The sequence below is a fragment of the Callorhinus ursinus genome, unplaced genomic scaffold (genome assembly GCF_003265705.2).
Source record: "Callorhinus ursinus isolate GAN/ISIS: 27379988/994484 unplaced genomic scaffold, GSC_fseal_2.0 scaffold4, whole genome shotgun sequence".
NCBI classification, from domain to species: domain Eukaryota; kingdom Metazoa; phylum Chordata; class Mammalia; order Carnivora; family Otariidae; genus Callorhinus; species Callorhinus ursinus.
The window spans coordinates 26,455,975-26,475,957 of record NW_027397066.1 but is presented as its reverse complement, the minus strand read 5'-3'; the positions used below and the strand labels follow the sequence as shown (position 1 = coordinate 26,475,957).

At 34.0% G+C, this 19,983-nt stretch overlaps 1 pseudogene; it reads left to right on the top strand.

Annotated features, from left to right (window-relative positions):
- Positions 1-2,479: 2,479 nt before the first annotated feature.
- Positions 2,480-3,319, top strand: LOC112835854 (ADP/ATP translocase 2 pseudogene; annotated as a pseudogene).
- Positions 3,320-19,983: the final 16,664 nt, after the last annotated feature.

The window sequence follows — 19,983 nt, the reverse complement described above, 5'->3', positions numbered from 1 at the left end:
GAGATAGACCTAGAAATAGAAGTGTCCTATTCATATAACAGTCCTGCTCTGAGCAATGAAGTCTGTACTTTGTCCTTGGATTCGACATCAAATGAGATTACATAGATTTCTCACCTACTACACCTGACAGTGTCAGCCACCTTTTAAAAAGACATTTGTAGCATCACTAGAGACTGCTTTTCTCCTAGCTCAGGAAAGCCCTGTACACATCTCAGAGGGTGCTATGTGACCTTTTGCTTTTTATGTCTACCTCATCATCTTTCTTTCTAATTTCAACTTAAAACAAAGGATATACAGCATTCTAAAGTTATTGCATTGGAGGAATGGCTGGGCTGATGAAATATTTCCAACTTGGAATTTTACCTTATTATTTAATTTGGAATATGTGAAGGCAAATCACATTTTTTATTAACAGTGCTCATATAAGCAACACATATTATTGGACACTTACCCTGTGGCAGACCAAAAATTACAAACAACTGCCTCATGCCCATGTTTTATCAAACATGTGTATGCATTTGCACATTCATGTGCTCTGTCCTATGCTGTATTTACACACACACACACACACACACACACACACACACACACACACAGTTAAGATATTCCATGTGAAAGAAAGGACTTGGGGCTAAACATAAAGTAGATCTAACAAAAGCAGAACACCTTTTTAAATATATATATGATAACAACTGCCTACCTATAAGTAGCTCTGACCTTCTTGTGCTAATTTAGTGTGATTCCCTATCTTGCCCCCACTACTCCATCTGTTCATGTTTCATTTTTTAAACTTTTCTTGGCACTTTTTTGTCTCCTTTCATAATGTTTTTTCTTCAAAATCAACCAGCTGCAACACCTGGGTGCTTACGGCATTTTGTTCTCACATGTAGATATCATATTTCCTTCTAACTATGTATTTACTCTGTAAAATATATCCTATTTTGTAGTATATTGTATTTTCCATGAAATCTGAAACTTAATAATAGGTGGTCTATCAGTTAAATAGGTGAGGAAAGAAAATGCTTTTGGAGAAAGGAAAGGAGGCCAGAAAGTATAATGAAGCCAGATCAGATCACCAAGACACAATCTTCTATATAATATCTATTACTTACATCTTTAGGTTTACCTTACATTACAAAGTACTGACATATAATCAGGGACTTCTTTCATATACCCACAGGGTCTGCTAGTTTACTAACATTATGTTTATGACCTTATTTCTATATTACAATGTCTTTTTGTCAAAACACTATATTTTTCAAAATCATTAATATTTTTACTGTTTTTTCACCATTTGCAAGTGTACTATCAGATCTGTATAATTTTGCATGTTGGCAGGAATTCTCAATTTTATTTGAATTTATTTAGTTTTTAAAGGTTTTATTTATTTATTTGACAGAGAAAGAGATAGCGAGAGCAGGAACACAAGCAGGGGGAGTGGGAGAGGGAGAACAAGCTTCCCGCCGAGCAGGGAGCCCGATGCAGGACTCGATCCCAGGACCCTGGGATCATGACCAGGGTCAAGCCAGATGCTTAGGACTGAGCCACCCTGGCGCCCCAGGAATTCTCAGTTTTAATAAACCACTCCAAATTCTTTGAAAAACACCATCAAGAGAAATGTGATCACATAATTATCTTCATGATGATAACCTCATTCTTTCTTTTAGGATAAACCACTGCATACTACTTTCTTTTCCCTATTTTGCCGTATATTTTTGCACAGGCTTTCAGGTAATCCAATATTCATAAGTTTCAGAACCCATGCATTTGGAAAATAAAGCTTTGCATAAAGTGTCTGTATTGTTTGTGTATAATGATGCTAAATAACATAATTTGCTATGTGCATTGGGAAAACATCTTTTATCTGAAATCTTCATAATAATCTTGGGCTGGAAAAGGAGAAAAAGGAAAGAAAAAGGGGCTAAAACTTACTGAAAACCAGGTGCTATGCACAGGTGTTCCATGGTTTTATGTGTTTTAGATTTTTTATCCATCAAGAGCTCTATTTGAATGTTTTAATATATGGACCATGCCTGGTACATACCAGTTATTAAATAAATGTGAGATTCCTTGCTCTTTCTTGGATTGAAAGATTTATTTATTCTTTCTTTCTTACATATTGGGGGAAAAATCCCAATATATCTTTACACCATTTAAAATTATTCACATTTGTGGAGTGCCTGGGTGGCTCAGTCGGTTAAGCCTCCCACTTTTGATTTGGTTCAGGTCATGATCTCAGGGTGGTGAGATCCAGCTCCACATGGGGCTCCCGCTGGACAGAAGTCAGCTTTGCTCCTTCTCCCTCTCCCTTTCCCTCTGTCTCTCCCACACTTGCTCAGGTTGGCTCTCTCTCTCAAAATAAATAAATAAATAAAACTAACTAACTAAATAAAATTATTTACATTGGAGTTCAGAGGCCCAGAGGCCCAATGTTTCCTACCACAGTCCCTCAGTTGCCCACCTGCTCTTTCCTTTCAACATGGCAGAGGCCGCTATGTCCTTCACCAAGGACTTCCTGGTGGGTGGAGTGGTGGCAGTAGTGCCCAGAGAGTGGGTCAAGCTGCTGCTGCTGCAGGTGCAGCATGCCATCAAGCAAATCACAAGGGCATTATGGACTGTTTTGTATACCTAAGGGGCAAGGGGGCCAGTCCTTCTGGGGTGGCAAGGTGGCCAATGTCGTCAGATCCTTCCCCACCCAAGCTCACAACTTTGCCTTCAAAAGATAAATACAAGTAGATCTTCCTGGGAGGTGTGGACAAGAGAACCCAGTTTTGGCACTGGGTTTTGCAGGGAATCTGACATCAGGTGGTGCCTGTGGAGCCACATCCTTCTGTTTTGTGAATCCTCTTGATTTTGCAGCTGATACGGACAAAGCTGGAGCTGAAAGGGAATTCAGAGGCCCTGGTGACTGGTTAAGATCTACAAACCTGATGGCATTAAGGGGCCTGTACCAAGGCTTTAATGTGTGCAGGGTACTATCATTTACCGAGCTGCCCACTTCGGTATCTATGACACTACAAAGAGAATGCTTTCAGATCCCAAGAATGCTCACATCTTCATCAGCTGGATGACTGCACAACCCATCACAGTGGTTGCTGGGTTGACTTCCTATTCATTTGACGCTGTTTGTTGCCCTATGACGATGCAGTCTTTCAGCAAAGGAACTGACATCATGTACACAGACACGCTTGACCGCTGAAGGAAGACTGCTTGTGATGAAGAAGCAAAAGTTTTTCAAGGTGCATGGTTCAGTGTTCTCAGAGGCATGGGTGGTGCTTTTGTGCTTGTCTTGCATGATGAAATGAAGAAGTTCACATAAATTATTTCCTAGTTATTTATCCCCCTGTGAACAGGCACATTGTATTTTGTAACATAACTTGAGCATTCTTGACAGACTGTTGGCTGTTTTCATCAATGGCAACTATTCACTGGCTGAAAATGGGAAGCAGTAATATTCATCTGACCAGTTTTCTCTTAAAGCCGTTTCCATGATGATGGAAAACAATTATATTTTTTTATTTCAGTCACTCCTGATAAATAAATTTCAAGAAAAAAATCTGAAATATAAGGAAATAAGTAAATAAATGAAATTATTGACATTGGAAATATTTTTCAACCTCCCTCATTATTACTTTCTATAATTCTTTAGATTTGTTTTAAATTATTTTTCACTCTTACTTCTCCCATTGTTTAATTAATGCATTCATTCTGGAATATAGAGAAGCACAAGAATATATACATTAATTTAAACTAGGTGGCTTCCTTTCACTTTTAACTTTCCAATAATGTTGAATAGAGTGGTGGTGTGATTTTTAGTGGCCTATTCCATCCATAAGTCATTTATCAGGCTTAAGAAACCATATTAATTCTGTAGCTCTTCCTGGAAAACAGTAATATCTACTCTATTTTCATTGAATTAATTTCATTAAAATTAACTCTACTTGCCTAAAGTCAGGAAAATTTTTAGCTGAATCTCAATACTTTTTCATCTTCTCTACCTCTGAGTTTTTAATAGGCTACTGAAATTGAATGTAATATATAAAGAAACTGTGAACTCCAAGATGAACACTATTGTTCGGGATTTATAAGGACTTCAATTTTAACACCATATTTGGCAAGTTTAACATAGGGTTAAATCAAAGGTGACTATTTTAAAAATATTTCCATTCTTTTATATTAAGCCTTACCCTTTACATGTTATATTCTGTAAACTTGCCAATAACTTTAGAGGAATGCCAAGTACAACAAAGTGATTAATTTTTTTAAGAAAGGTAGTTATAGAATAAATAGTTTATCTTTTAATAGGTAGAAAATTAAGCCTACAATAAAATTTTAAACAGTAATTTCTATAGTTTATGTAAACCTAATGTATTACCTAACATTCAAAATATAAGTACATGTCATAGCAAAAGTTCATATTACATTAAAATACTATATTTCCCCCTTTTTTGATATGTAAAATATTTTTCTATATTTGTTTATTATTTACTAAATTCTAAAGCAAAATGTATTTCCTGGACGTTCAGGTAGGAACCCTTTATTGTATTATTATTTAAATATATACACATAAAAGTAGAAATAAACTTTTAATGCTTATACCATTTACTGAACAACAAAATCAATGTAGTTCTCAAAATAAAAGTGAGCAATACTATAAAAAAAACAAATTTATAAACTATTTTATTGATGTGCTGAAATGAACACTACTAAAAATATACATATGGTAGTGACCTCTATGACATAGGTTCATTTAACCTGGTCATGCTTATATTTCTGTGTGTAAGATGCTGGACCAATTATTACTCAATCTTTTTTTGTTTATACTATGAAAAAAAAACACTCAATTTTTCCAAAGTGCCAAGATAATGTTCAGCCTTCACCAGCAGGAATTCCTCTGTGCAGTATAAAGTTGATAACTTTTCCACGTTACTTCTTGATAATTTAAGTGGTACTCCTTGGCTAGTGATTAAAAACAAAAAGAACATACTCACAAGGAAGAAAATGTTCAACAAAGATACAGATGATAAGGGCGACTGGGTGGCTCAGTGAGTTAAGTATCTGCCTTTGGCTCAGTTGATGATCCCAGTGTCCTGGGATCTAGGTCCGCATTGCTCAGACAACCTCCTCAGCGGGAAGCCTGCTTCTCCCTCTCCCTCTGCCCCTTCCTGCACGTCATGCTCCCTCGTGAGCACACAATCTTTCTCTCTCAAATAAATAAATAAAATCTTAAAAAAGAGATAGAGATGATAAATGATAGATAACTGTGAGAAGCACATATGCTTTTGATTAAAATTTTAGGAAATTAAAAATAATTATTCAAAAATTCCTGTGCTGCAGGACAACTTCTGTGGACTTCTAGGTGCCCATGAACCTTGAGCAACATTGCTACTTCTAACATTTGTTAACCATGATGAATCTTAGGTCAATATTTGTACTTAAAAGAAGGCAGAAAAGAGGTATTGGAAACTTATGAATATTGAATAAAATTGTGGCCAAATAACATATACTCTAAATTTATGTCACAAAAGTGTTCCTCATGGTGTTTGAAACTTGAGAGGATATATAAACACCTGAGTCAGAAAATTAACACTGATTTGGGCGCCTGGGTGGCTCAGTTGGTTGAGCGACTGCCTTCGGCTCAGGTCATGATCCTGGAGTCCCGGGATCGAGTCCCGCATCGGGCTCCCTGCTTGGCAGGGAGTCTGCTTCTTCCTCTGACCCTCTTCCCTCTCGTACTCTCTCTCATTCTCTCTCTCTCAAATAAATAAATAAAATCTTTAAAAAAAAAAAAAGAAAATTAACACTGATTAGAAAATCAACTCTTGAAATAAATTACCATAATAGAAATGTTTAAAGATATAACACTGAGACAAAAGAATATAGTAATCTGTGTGTGTGTGCGTGTGTGCGTGTGTGTGTGTTCGTGAGCATCTCTGCTCTATATTGGATTCACTCTCCTGTCTCTGTCATCCTTAATTTGTTGACTACATATCCTGAATTTTCTGACACAGTTCCAATTTTAAAAAAATATGTTTCCAAACATGTCCCAGTTATATTTCTTGCTGTGGGATGTTTCAAATGTCTTTTATCACAACATCATTTTTTTTTTAAGATTTTATTTATTTATTTGAGAGAGAGAGAGAATGAGAGATAGAGAGCACGAGAGGGAAGAGGGTCAGAGGGAGAAGCAGACTCCCCGCTGAGCAGGGAGCCCGATGCGGGACTCGTTCCCGGGACTCCAGGATCATGACCTGAGCCAAAGGCAGTCGCTTAACCAACTGAGCCACCCAGGCGCCCCTCACAACATCATTTTAACAAAAAATAAATACATTTTGTTCTAACAAACAGTTTAAATGTCTATTCATTTTAGATAAAACTATAACAAAAGATCTCTCTAAATTCTCAGGAAAAAATTAATCTAATAGTTTAAAAAAATGTTTCAGATGTAAACCTTCCCTGGGGTTCAAACAATTCACCAAGGCCCTGAGTTGTGGACAGAGGACAGAAATGCAAAAGGCAAACAGCTGAGAAAAAGAAGGCATGTCTGCCCCAAGTGCTATCAAATGAATGAATTATCCTCTAAATCTTCCAGTATTTAAAATATACTATTATTTTAATTACTAATACTAATCCTTAAATACCAAATTTGAATCAGTCACAATAACAAAGACTAAAAGTCACTTACGTCTAGCTATATTGCCAGGTTTTATGCAATCATTTATATACATTTATGCACACACACTGGTAGTTCATATTGCTATGTAAGTTAATTATATTAATAAATAAATATTTGTATCTCGTCAATTAAAAATATTTCATATCATCGATATTCATAACAGACATATTCATAATAACAAATGACTAATCATAAATTATAAGGCTTTTCTTTAAAACAGATGTGTAGAAGGATATACTGAATCAAATTTTAGGTTATCGTTTGAAGGCAGATTTTTCTTATAATTTTTCTTACTTTCTGACTCCTAAAGTAAGATGAAGGAGATTCTATATCTGATGGAAGTCACTAAGAAAAATATTCAAAATATTGGTCAATTATGGACACTAGAAAAATCAGCAATACCTCTCTAAGCAACATTGTGGGCTATCCAGTGGGTACAGACTAATATGAGCTCTACCTAACATTGGACATATACAAATAACACTTCTATTGCCACGAAAATAGAGGACATTGAGAGATTATGCTAAGTAGGTCTCAAGCTGAAGTATGAGAATAAAATTCATTAAGTACTTACATGGCGTGGCCACTGCTGGCCAAGAATTGATTAGACTAGCACAAAGAGTGGAACGTTCTAGCATAGGCCACACAGAGTGATGGTCAAGTACAAGGACTCCAATATTTAAGCCTGCTTTATCACACAGTAGTGAACTTGAACAAGTTACTCAATCTTTCTTCTTCCTCATAGACAAATTGGGGAAAATAAGTTCTTACCTAAGGAGTTGTTTGGAAGACTTAATTAATATATCTAAAAAAATACTCAGAACCGTACCTGACAGTTAATGCATGCTACATATTATTTCTGGTGACAAGGAATCATGATTCTATGAACTATGTTTGATAACTTTCCATTAATTATAGGCCTTGCATTGAGAAATAATCAACTTTTAAATGAAGTCTTTTTCTTAATGAGCCTTTTAATATGCAACCTGAATTTGATTTTAACATAGCTCAGAGTAAACTTACTTTGTAAATATAACTATATTATATTATTTTGCATAATGATTTTAAAGATGCATGCTAAATTAAGCTCTTACATTATAAAAACAACAATCTTTACCATCGATATACTTACTGCCCACTTGTGTCATAAAGATAACATATTCTACTTCATAACTCTTCTGAAATGTAATATCAGGGAATAAGCATTTAAGGTAAAACAAAAAACCTGGTGTCATTGTCTTTGCTTGATGCTATAATTTACTATAAAATGTTTCTAAAGAAAAAGATTTAGGAAGTCTCCTCTATGGCTATTTATTCTTTATATGAAATTCCATGACTAGCTGTGGATAAGTTGCATTATATTTATTCTATATGCAATACAAGTTTTATGCTCTGAAAGTGCATAGTATTTCAGAAATGAAATCTATACATATACCAGACTTTCGTTGACCTTGACTTCATTTTTTTTTGAAGAAGAAGATAATCAACTGCATGTTTCTGAGAAGAGTTAATACAATGAGGCAGAAGCAGTACTATCCAGGAGGAATTAGATTCCAGATTATATTAATCACTGTCTACATCCTCTCAACTTCGTGACACAGAAATCAAGGACAAAAAAATTAAGGCCAAGGATTAAAACAGAAACACTGTGCCAAAAGTGGCAACATATATTTTCTGAAAACTGTTACTATAATTCATTTTAAATCAAACTGTGATTTAAACATGTTTCAACAATGGAGCATCTAACTCTTAAAAATGAGTTACTTTAGGAAGAAATTTTAGGCTACATGACCGTTATTTGCAATTAAGTTCCAAAACTAGCATGTTTTCTTAAAGAATATTCCTCTAAAACAAGTATATTTTGTGGCAAATTAATAAGGTTAAATAGAATTTTCTATTTATATTTGATTCTGCCAATATAACAAGCATGGGATATTTGCTATTGCATAATGTGTAATGGAAAACTTGAAGAAGCATCATTATTATATTCAGCACCGGGATGCTCATTTTGTGACTTACAGGCATTTATCACTTTAACATTTGTTATCTTGTACTATATAAAAATTACAGAATAATTTTCATTGTTAACATGTAAGCAACCCCCCAAAATAATCTTTTCACAATTCCCAAAATATTATTCCCCAAACTCTTAGTATTACTTTTCCTAGGAGAAGACATTTGAGAGTTAGTGGATCTGAATTTAGAAACAAACAAAAAAAATATCTTATACTGAGCACACCTCACACTTTTTCTCCATGGGGGACACTCACTCAAATTAAATAGTTCTAGTGCTAATAATAAATATCTAAATATTCAAAGAACCCAAATTATCACTGATCTTAGTATGAAGGAAAATATAAATGTTTATCACTTAATGTAATATTCTATGCAAATAATAGTGGTTTTGGTTTTCCATGTTATATTCCACGTAGGTTTTTTTATTATTACTTTCCCGTGTTCTAAAAACTATAAGAGAAATTATATTGATCAAATTTCTTTTACCTCAGTACAAAACAAACCTAGAATCTTTAATGAATAATTAGAAATTTATTTCAAATATAGTACATTTCTACTGCATTAACCCTAATTTCATTTTATTTATTTATTTATTTTTTAAAAGATTGTATTTATTTATTTGAGAAAGAGAGAATGAGAGACAGAGAGCAAAAGAGGGAAGAGGGTCAGAGGGAGAAGCAGACTCCCTGCTGAGCAGGGAGCCCGATGTGGGACTCGATCCCGGGACTCCAGGATCATGACCTGAGCCAAAGGCAGTGGCTTAACCAACTGAGCCACCCAGGCGCCCAACCCTAATTTCATTTTAGTTTTTAATTCTCTCCCTCCTTCTGTGTCTTCCATTCTTTCGTTCTCTTTCAACTGCATTTTGTTACCAGGAGATTAGTATTCCTTCTCTGCTCTTGATTCTTAAAATAAAATGACAACTTTGAATCTTCAAAACCTTAATTATATAGGATTAGGAACTTAATTCTTGATATTATAGTCTCTGTCAGTGAAAATATAACATCTGTTATTATAACAGAAGTAATAACTACAATAGAAAAAGGTATTTCTGAAACAAAAAGTTTAAAACATTACCCCACCTTGCATGTTTTCTACTTCCTACAAGGAAACAGGAATATAAAACTTGAATCACAAAAGCACAGTTTGCTAGGTTTCAGTTAGTGTCTAGAGAAATAATAACTGATTGTCTTTTCCAAGGAGGTAACTTATGGGGGTTGAGAATTTTTTAAAACAATTTTTAAATAGCTGTAATTGTTTTCTTGGTTTAGAAATGCAGGAATTGCCATACTTGGACACAGAGACACACAGACACATATATAAACAACATGCCACAATAGTTTCTTATAAATAATAAAGCTGATTATTATTTTGTGTGTGTGCAGCTGGGAATATGGAGAAATAAGGATTCTAAAATCTAATGCAAATGCCTTATGTATAACTTACAAGCTTGTTACCCAGGTGACAGTGTCATCTATACTTGGTAAAGCAATTTAGATTCACTGTAATTTGTATAGCAATGTCAATTTATTTGTTTGATATTCAAATGTGATGCTATGCTCAACTTGAAATACTATTTTTATATTTTCCCAACAGCCATTTTTGGATGTGACTTCATATTCTTGTACATAAGATTTAATTCTCCATTATTTAGTTTTAAATGAATAATTCATGTAATTCAAAATTCTACTCACAAAAAGCATAACCATATATGCATATAACTATGTTTATATAGTTACAAATATGTTATATAGTTATATATATTTATAAAATATGAAAATAAAGGTTAAAAAATCATCCATTATCTTTGACATATAAAATATCTAAAAATAGCATCAACAATAAAATGATCCTCAATATATATAAACCCTGAATGCAATAACCTCTTTTTGCCCTTTTCCTTGCCTTTACAAGTTTGGAACATCTGGGGATTCAACTGAAGAGCTGGGAAAGCTTTGAAAAACTCTGTTCTTATTAACACCTGATTTTTGACCTTGAGGTTCTCATCTGTTCTCTTTATATGAATTCTGTAACATATCCAGAGTACATTTCTAATATAATACTGTCTTTGAAATATCCTAATAAAAATAATATCAGAAAATTAGTCTCTTAAAAATTAAATCACATGCTTCCAAGATTGTTAACACTGAAATAATGTAAGCCATTAAAATAATATGTTAAATGAGTTATGTTTCTTAGTTAATTCCTAGCAATGAAGTGTCAATTGTTTGTAAATTAGTCTAAGATAAGAAATTTATATGAGGATGAATATGTTCAAAAAACACATTCTAAAAAGAAAAAATAGGAATTTGATAAATTTGAAAAGCCTCTTTACCTAAGTGCTTAATCATTGATTTTGGTGGTATTTTCTTCCCCAAATAGCCAATCTCCCAAAATAAAAAAAACAAAACAAAATATGCAGTGATGTAAAAAAATGGTCAATTATGCTTTTTTAGATAAACTAAATCAGTTTTTATGTTTTTTAGCTTTAGGAAAAAGCTCAAAAAATTGTTCAATTATGAATTCATCTTATTTCCTAATGGGATCACACGTTTTCTCTGTTTACTTCAATTTATTTAATTTACTGGTACATATATATATACATGATATATATATATTTATTTATCAATTTGTTTAAATTAGTCTTAGTTCAACAAGAACAATCCCAATAAATTCCTTTCCTGATCTATCTTCTTCATTCACATCTGTTTGCTTACATAACATTGTGGTCTAAAAGTTCCTTGAGGACAAAATTCCAGTCTTAGTCACACTTACATATTTAATGGTTGACTCGTGAATGACTGAACACTAAGTAACTATTTACTATGACCTGCTCATACAAAATATATTTAAGCTGAGGTTCTTTGCCTTTTATACTCAGGCTGCTCTGACTAGTAGGTATTAAGAGGGATCATTAAGGGATGCCTGGGTAGCTCAGTCAGTTAAATGGCTGCCTTCAGCTCAGGTCATGATGCCAGTATCCTGGGATTGAGTCCCACATCGGGCTCCCTGCTCAACGGGGACCCTGCTTCTCCCTCTGCCTGCCACTCTCCTGCTTGTGCTCTGTCTCTCTCTCTGACAAATAAATAAATAAAATCTTAAAAAAAAAAAAAAGAGGGATCATTAATTGACCAGTGGTTGCCTGGATACACGTTGCACCCCGTCAAAAGCAGTATTTTTTAGACATGTTCCTTTTCAATTCCTCTGCTTTTAGCTGCTTTAGTTAAAACTGCTTAACTAAAAGCAAGCTTTTCAAATATTTATTTGAGTACAGGAGAAACCATATAATGTTCAAGAGTATCCCAGGATTCTTATAGATTTCCAGTTTGAAGACAAAATTCTCAGCCAGATATTTTCTTTGATTTTGTAACTTCAACTCTTGCTATCATGAAAAGTTTCCCATTCCCAATTATCTATCTGTATGTGTTCCCTACAAAGTTTATTTTCCTAATAGAGGACAGGCATACCAAAATTAATTTTGAATATATTCATAGTTACTTCAAATTCTCCCCCCACCTCTCTCTTTTTTAAGATTTAAGTGTAGTTGATACACAATGTTACATTAATTTCAGGTATGTAATTTCATATACAGCAAAATGACTCAATAACTTTATACAATATGCTATGCTCACCACAAGTGTAACTACCATCTGTCACCGTGCAACACTATTACAATATCATTGACTATATTCTCTATACTGTACCTTTTCTTCCTGTGGCTTATTCATTTCAATAAGAAGCCTATATAAAAACTCTCTCTTGACATACAACTGGAACACTTGATCCAGTATTTCCAGAAACCTTACAAGGAGATTGACCTTTATCCTGATATACCTTCCCAAAATCTAGAACACTGTGTTACAAATTAACTAACATTAATAAAGTAATGAACAGAAGCAAGTTTGAAGAAGTAACATGATGTACCCATTTTTGGACAACTTGAAATATCTGCAAGTTTTCAAATTGGAAGTATCCAACAGATCTTTAGAAATATGTTTTATATATATATCTATATATATTTCTGTTTAGTGACTGCTCTTGGGGGATATTATTGTGCAATAAAAAGATTTTCACACTTTGTACTTAATCTGGTATGTCCATTAACATACCTCTTTCCCATGTCTTAATTTTGCTGTTTTCAGTCTCCTATATATTAAGCAAAGACATTTACCACCGCCCATAAGATCAATTTTATTGCTACCTTGAGTGATTTCTCTTTCCAAACCAAATGGATAATCAGGAGCTATACTCGAAGTTGTGTCCGACTAGAAGATTTCCCCTCACCACTGTCATTCAGGCTTACCCTTGAGTGGGGCTGTAGAGCAAACAGTAAATTTTAAGCTTGCACCCACATACTTGTCCAAGTGTTACATGTGACAAGCTTGGCCTTTTTCTACCTCTGTCAGCTAGTCATAGGGAATGATTATAAGGCCATAGGTGTGAGCTGAAAGGGAGTCAAGACAGTCTCATTATTTGTGCTGCTTGAGCCCAATCTTATATGTACCATGTCCATTTTGTAACGGATTGCTGCTGGTGTCACCAAATGCATGTCTTGATATATCTTACATTCCCAGACTCAAGATTGGCAGTTATAGCTGTATGAGACCTGAATCTTGTGCCTGAACTTTACCTCTGTGTGTCCTCTGGGTCCGAGAGATCAAAATATCTCTGTAAGTACTACCATGGAGACTCTCCCATACTTTACCTTTCTGATTAACAAATTGAGCCTGCCATTTTCCCTTATGGATCTATAGGTGACATTTAGCAACTACCATCTAATTCTACAATACTTGGAGTTACCATTTCTTCTGTATAACTCAAAAGCCAGAAGCCCTACATGCACTATCACTTCTCCATCCCAGTCCACCACAGATGAAAGTCCTGGCAGTCACACTCCTACAGCCTTCCATGGGACAGTGAAATTTTACCTGCCACTAGGATGTATACAAATAAACTGTACAAAATAAAGAAAAAAAGTGGATGTAAGAACAGTATTGTTTCAGCAATTTGGTAAATGTAAATTCTATTGTCTAAGTCTAGGTAATTGCTCTGCCCTACATTAATAAAAACATGAATTTCTGTATTGTGTTTGGTTTTGCTCATTTGTTTTTAAGCTTTCAGAGAATCAGGAGAACACATACATTCACTTATCACCTAGGGCTGATAATTTCATTAGGACATCTGTGTTTTGATATTCAGATATAACTTTTAATGGTTATCAAGAACAAATGTGAAAATAAAGCTTCTGTTTACAATATCATTGTGAAGTAATATAAGTGTAATCTACTACATGTGTTAACAAAAAGAAAAAAAAAGAATTGGAAGTCTGGGAACAAATTTTAACTGTATCTAATTGGATTATGGGAGTAAAATATTTCCGGAAATAATTGACCAGTTCATGTGACTTCTGTACTTAAATCTTTCTTTATATAATAGTATCTTTTCCATGCTAGTAAAAACACAGATTTAATATTTTGAATTTCTTGTGTGTTTATTTTCACCAACCTGACATACTGTAGCAGTTCATTTTTCATAAAAAAAGATTCATGAAAATAAAACATTTATTATGAAAATAAGAATTTTAAGTCTGAGGGGTGTTTTCTTGCTGGTACTTCAACATCAATGTAACATCCACCATAGTGATATACTATCCTGATAAATCATTTCAGAGATACCATTGTGATGATATATTTTGACTCACACATACATCATCATGGTCATCATGATGCTTTATTAGTATCATATATCACAAAACGATGGGGCATTGATGATGCAGAATTTCTCAGTAAAATAGTGATGACAAAAGTCATCTTTCCTGGAGAAATGTTCTGTAACTTCATTCCTGGAAAGTTTATAAATATGCCATCTACCTTTCCTACCCTGCCTTAATAATATACTTTCAAAAATAGAAACTATATGTGATTTTTTTTGAGGCAGAAAGCTGAATTTTACTATAAAACATGAATGGGGTTTTCTTATTATGACATTCTCCCACATGGATTAATCGGAACTTTTCCCATTCATTCTAAATTGAAATACTTTTATGACCTTTCACCCATCAACAGACTTGTCTCCTTATATCAATACATTGAAAAGAATCTGTCATAGGGTATGTTGTTGTAAAGAAGAAATGCAGTGGTTCAAACAATATAGAGATTTCTTTCTTCTGTGTACAGTGTAGGATACCTGAGTATTCCAGGATGGGTATGTGTGTTCTACTGTATAATGTAATTTTGCATCTAGATTACTTCTAACTTGCTTTGTTATCCTGTAGGGCATATTCTTCATTTACATGATTAAAACTGTCTCAATCCCCTACATGTACACTTCGCAGCCCCAGGGAAGAGGAAGAGAGAGAATGGAAAGCAAGGAACTTCCTTTGAAAAAGGTGATACAGTATTTCACACCACTGAGGAATAGTCTACATGAAATGATATAAATATATGGAACATAATTTTCCTGCAACTTTGATATATTTCTATCACTTATATTAAATAGTTTGTATAATATTCCTTAGATAAGCATCAATTAAGTAAATTTATCCACAACACCTAGAATAATATATAAAAGTATCAACAGACTTCAAGAAATGTATTTGTTACCGAGTTAGCAAATATCATGTCAATCTCAAAGTTGTTCAAAACTGTCTCACTATATTCATCATTACATAACATGCTGTAAAAAATAAAATACCTTGTATGAATATCATTAACTGGTTCACTATAGCAGTAATATTGCTATAATCTTCATGGCAATATTATTTCTTCCCTCCTCTTGGTTGTCAAAGCACCTTTATATAATTTATTAATATACTTAATCCATAGTCTTATAAATATTCACCCTACCTCCAACTAGAATATAACATAAGCTTTCAGAGTAAGAATTTTGTTTTGAGTGTTGTTATGACTTTTTCACAGTCTAGTGCCTGGTGTAGGGGTTTTAAAGGATGTAATAAACTCTTAAGTCATTCTTTTACCATAGTGATTTGACATACAACATTAAACATTTAAAATATATGCAAACAGATTCTTTAGCAGTTGGCAATTTTACATTATTCTTTTTGAACATAATATTGCCATTTCTTTCATGCCACAGAATTTTTCCTAGTTTCATGTATCTTAGTGTAAGAAGACTAATTAATGGCAACCATAGTTTTACAGCAAAAATAGGCAAATTAATATATTGGTGTTTTCAACAAGCTTGTGAGTTTAAAGTTATACATAGTAAAAAAAATCAACTATATTGAATTATTAATATTATAAATAATTTAATGAAATGAAAAGTATGCTATAAATACTAATAATTATTAAACAGTAAGTACAATTTATTGTAACCTAATCTCTTAATGAGATCAGTGAGAAAATATTTAAAAGTTCATGGATTAATGATATGTTATTAAAATAAGATAGGACTTCAATGAATGTGGAAGCACTAATTTGAAAAGATATATGCACCTTTATGTTTATTGCAGCATTATTTATGATAGCCAAATTATAGAAGCAAACCAAGTGTCCATCAATAAGTGAATGGAAAAAGAAAATGTGGCATATGTACATATGTATATATATTATATGTATGTTATACATACATACATATGTGTATATATACCTAATAAATATATAATGGGATATTACTCAGCCATAAAAAGGAATGAAATCCTGCCATTTGCAGCAACATGGATGGATCTACAGGGTATAATGTTAAGTGAAATAAGTTAGTCAGAGAAAGATAAATGCCCTATGATTTCACTCATATGTTGAATCTGAGAAACAAAACAAATGAACAAAGAAAAGAAAAAAAGAGACAGCCTGAAAAACAGACTCAACTACAGAGGACAAATAGTTACCAGAGGTGAAGTGGGTGTGAAGATGGGGGAAATAAGTGGTGGGAATTAAAGAGTATGCTTACCATGATGAGCCCAGAGTAATGTATAGAATTGTTGAATCACTATATTGTACACCTGAACTAATGCAGTCCTATATTTTAACAATACTAGAATTAAAATTAAAAAAAAAATTAAAAATAAAATGAACAACAAACCCCTCCCCCAAAAACAAAGGAGAAAAGAGATAAACAAAAAAACAGACTCTTAAGTATAGAGAACAAAATCAGGGTTACTAGAGGGGAGGTTGGTGGGGGATGGGGGAAATAGGTAAAAGGGATTGAGTACACTTATCATGAGTAGCACTGAGTAATATATAGACTTATGGTATCACTCTATTATACACCTGAAACTAATATAACACTGTACATTAATTAAATTGGAATTTTTAAAAACAGAGATAAAGTTTGTAATCAGTTTTGTTACTTATTTTCACTTTTATAAAGAGGTGGGCATTGTTAAGGAAAGCCCCTGAATTCTTGAACCTTTTCCCAGATTATGATTCAGACTTGAAATAATGGCATGTCACATTAATATAAAAACTGAAATCTCTTAGTTTTTAGTTTTTCCTTATTTTTTGTTAAAAACAAAAATTTAAAATCAATATATCTATAAAGGATTTGTACCCATTCAGTAAAACCATGTAATTTTCATGTCATAAAAGGCTCTAGCAAGGCTAATAAAAATGTCTGCAATTTGTGTTTCAGTCCATGGCAACTTCATTACCTGATTTCATTAGAAGGAGTTGTCAATATATTTTTTTTTAAAGTTAATATTACTATGTTGGCTGATTGAACATAATAAAAAAAGAAATTAATTTTAAAAAGTTAATATAACTATATCAACAATATATTTTTGGACAAATTATTTTTATACTCTTTGCACTTTACATACTTTTATCAAAATATTGTATGTATATATATCTGTCTAGTGCACAGAAAGAATATGCCTACCACATTACATTAGAAAAGTCAATGATCAACCTTTTTTTTTAATTATGCTGTTAGTCACCATACAGTAGTACATCAATAGTTTTTGACGTAGTGTTCCATGATTCATTACTTGCGTATAACACCCAGTGTTTATTACAACACATTCCCTCCTTAACACCCATCACCAGGCTGCCCCATCCCCCCACCCCCCTCCCCACTGAAACCCTCAGATTGTTTCCTGGAGTCCATAATCTCTCATGGTTCGACTCCCCCTCTGATTTCCTCCCTATCAGTTTTCCCTTCCTTCCCCTAATGTCCTCTGTACTATTCCTTATGTTCCATATATGAGTGAAAACAAATGATAATTATCTTTCTCTGCTCAACTTATTTCACTTAGCATAATTCCCTCCAGTTCCATCCATGTCAAACAAATGGTGGGTATTCATCCTTTCTGATGGCTGAGTAACATTCCATTGTATATATGAACCACATCTTCTTTATCCATTCAGCTGTTGAAGGGCATCTCGGCTCCTTCCACAGTTTGTCTATTGTGGACATTGCTGCTATGAACATTGGGGTGCATGTGCCCCTTCTTTTCACTACATCTGTATCTTTGGGGTAAATACTCAGTAGTGCAATTGCTGGGTCATAGGGTAGCTCTATTTTTAATGTCTTGAGGGACCTCCATACTGTTTTCCAACATTGTTGTACCAACTTGCATTCCCACCAACAGTGTAAGAGGGTTCCCCTTTCTCCACATCCTCTCCAACATTTGTTGTTTCTTGCCTTATCAATTTTTGCCATTCTAACTGATGTAAGGTGGTATCTCAATGTGGTTTTGATTTGAATTTCCCTGATGGCTAATGATGATGAACAATTTTTCATGTGTCTGTTAGCCATTTGTATGTCTTCTTCAGAGAACTGTCTTTTCATATCTTCTGCCCATTTTTTGACTTGATTGTTTGTTTTTTGGGTGTTGAGTTTGAGAAGTTCTTTATAGATTTTGGATACCAGCCCTTTATCTGCTTTGTCATTTGCAAGTATCTTCTCCATTCTGTCAGTTGCCTCTTAGTTTTGTTGATGGTTTCATTTGCTGTACAGAAGCTTTTTATCTTGATGAAGTCCCAAAAGTTCATTTTTGCTTTTGTTTCCCTTGCCTTTGGAGATGTGTCATGAGAGAAGTTGCTATGGCCTAGGTCAAAGAGGTTACTGCCTCTGTTCTCCTCTAGGATTTTGATGGATTCCTGTCTCACATTGAGGTAATCCTTTTAATGTACCGTTGGATCCTATTGGCTAGGATCTTGTTGAGTTTTTGGCATCCATATTCATCAGGGATATATTTTGTAATTCTTTTTGATGGGGTCTTTGCTTGGTTTTGGGATCAAGGTAATGCTGGCCTCATAGAATGAGTTTGGAAGTTTTCTTTCTATTTCTATTTTTTGAATAGCTTCAGAATAGGTATTGTTTCTTCTTTAAATGTTTGGTAGAATTCCCCTGGGAATCCATCTGGCCGTGGACTCTTGTGTTTTGGGAGGTTTTTGATTACTGCTTCAATTTCATTACTGGTTATTGGTCTATTCAGATTGTCAATTTCTTCCTGTTTCAGTCTTGGTAGTTTATAAGTTCCCAGGACGACATCCATTTCTTTCAGGTTGTTTAATTTATTGGCATATAGTCGCTGATATTAATTTCTAATAACTGTTTCTATTTTCTTGGTGTTAGTCATGATCTCTTCCTTTTCATTCATAATTTTATTGATTTGGGTCCTTTCTCTTTTCTTTTGGGTAAGTTTAGCCACAGGCTTATCAATCTTATTAATTCTTTCAAAGAACAAGCTTCTAGTTTCATTGATCTGCTCTACTGTTTTTCTGGGTTCTATTTCATTGATCTCCACTCTAATCTTTATTATTTCTCTTCTCCTGCTTAGGTTAGGTTTTATTTGCTGTTCTTTCTCCAGTTCCTTTAGGTGTGAGCTTAGCTTGTGCATTCAGGATTTTTCTACTTTTTTGAGTGAGGCTTGGATGGCTATGTATTTCCCCCTTGGGACCGCCTTTGCAATATCCCATATGTTTTGGACCAATGTGTTTCTGTTCTCATTGGTTTCCATGTAAGTTCTTTAATTTCTGGTTGACCCAAACATTATTTAGCAGGATGGTCTTTAGCTTCCAAGTGTTTCAATTCCTTCCACAATTTTTCACTGTGGTCTGAAAATATGCAGGGATTGGGCGCCTGGGTGGCTCAGTTGGTTAAGCGACTGCCTTCAGCTCAGGTCATGATCCTGGAGTCCCGGGATCGAGTCCCACATCGGGCTCCCTGCTCGGCCGGGAGTCTGCTTCTCCCTCTGACCCTCTTCCCTCTCGTGCTCTCTCTCTCTCAAATAAATAAATAAAATCTTTAAAAAAAAAATGAAAATATGCAGGGAATAATCTCAGTCTTTTGGCACCAATTGAGACCTGATTTGTGACCCAGTATGTGGT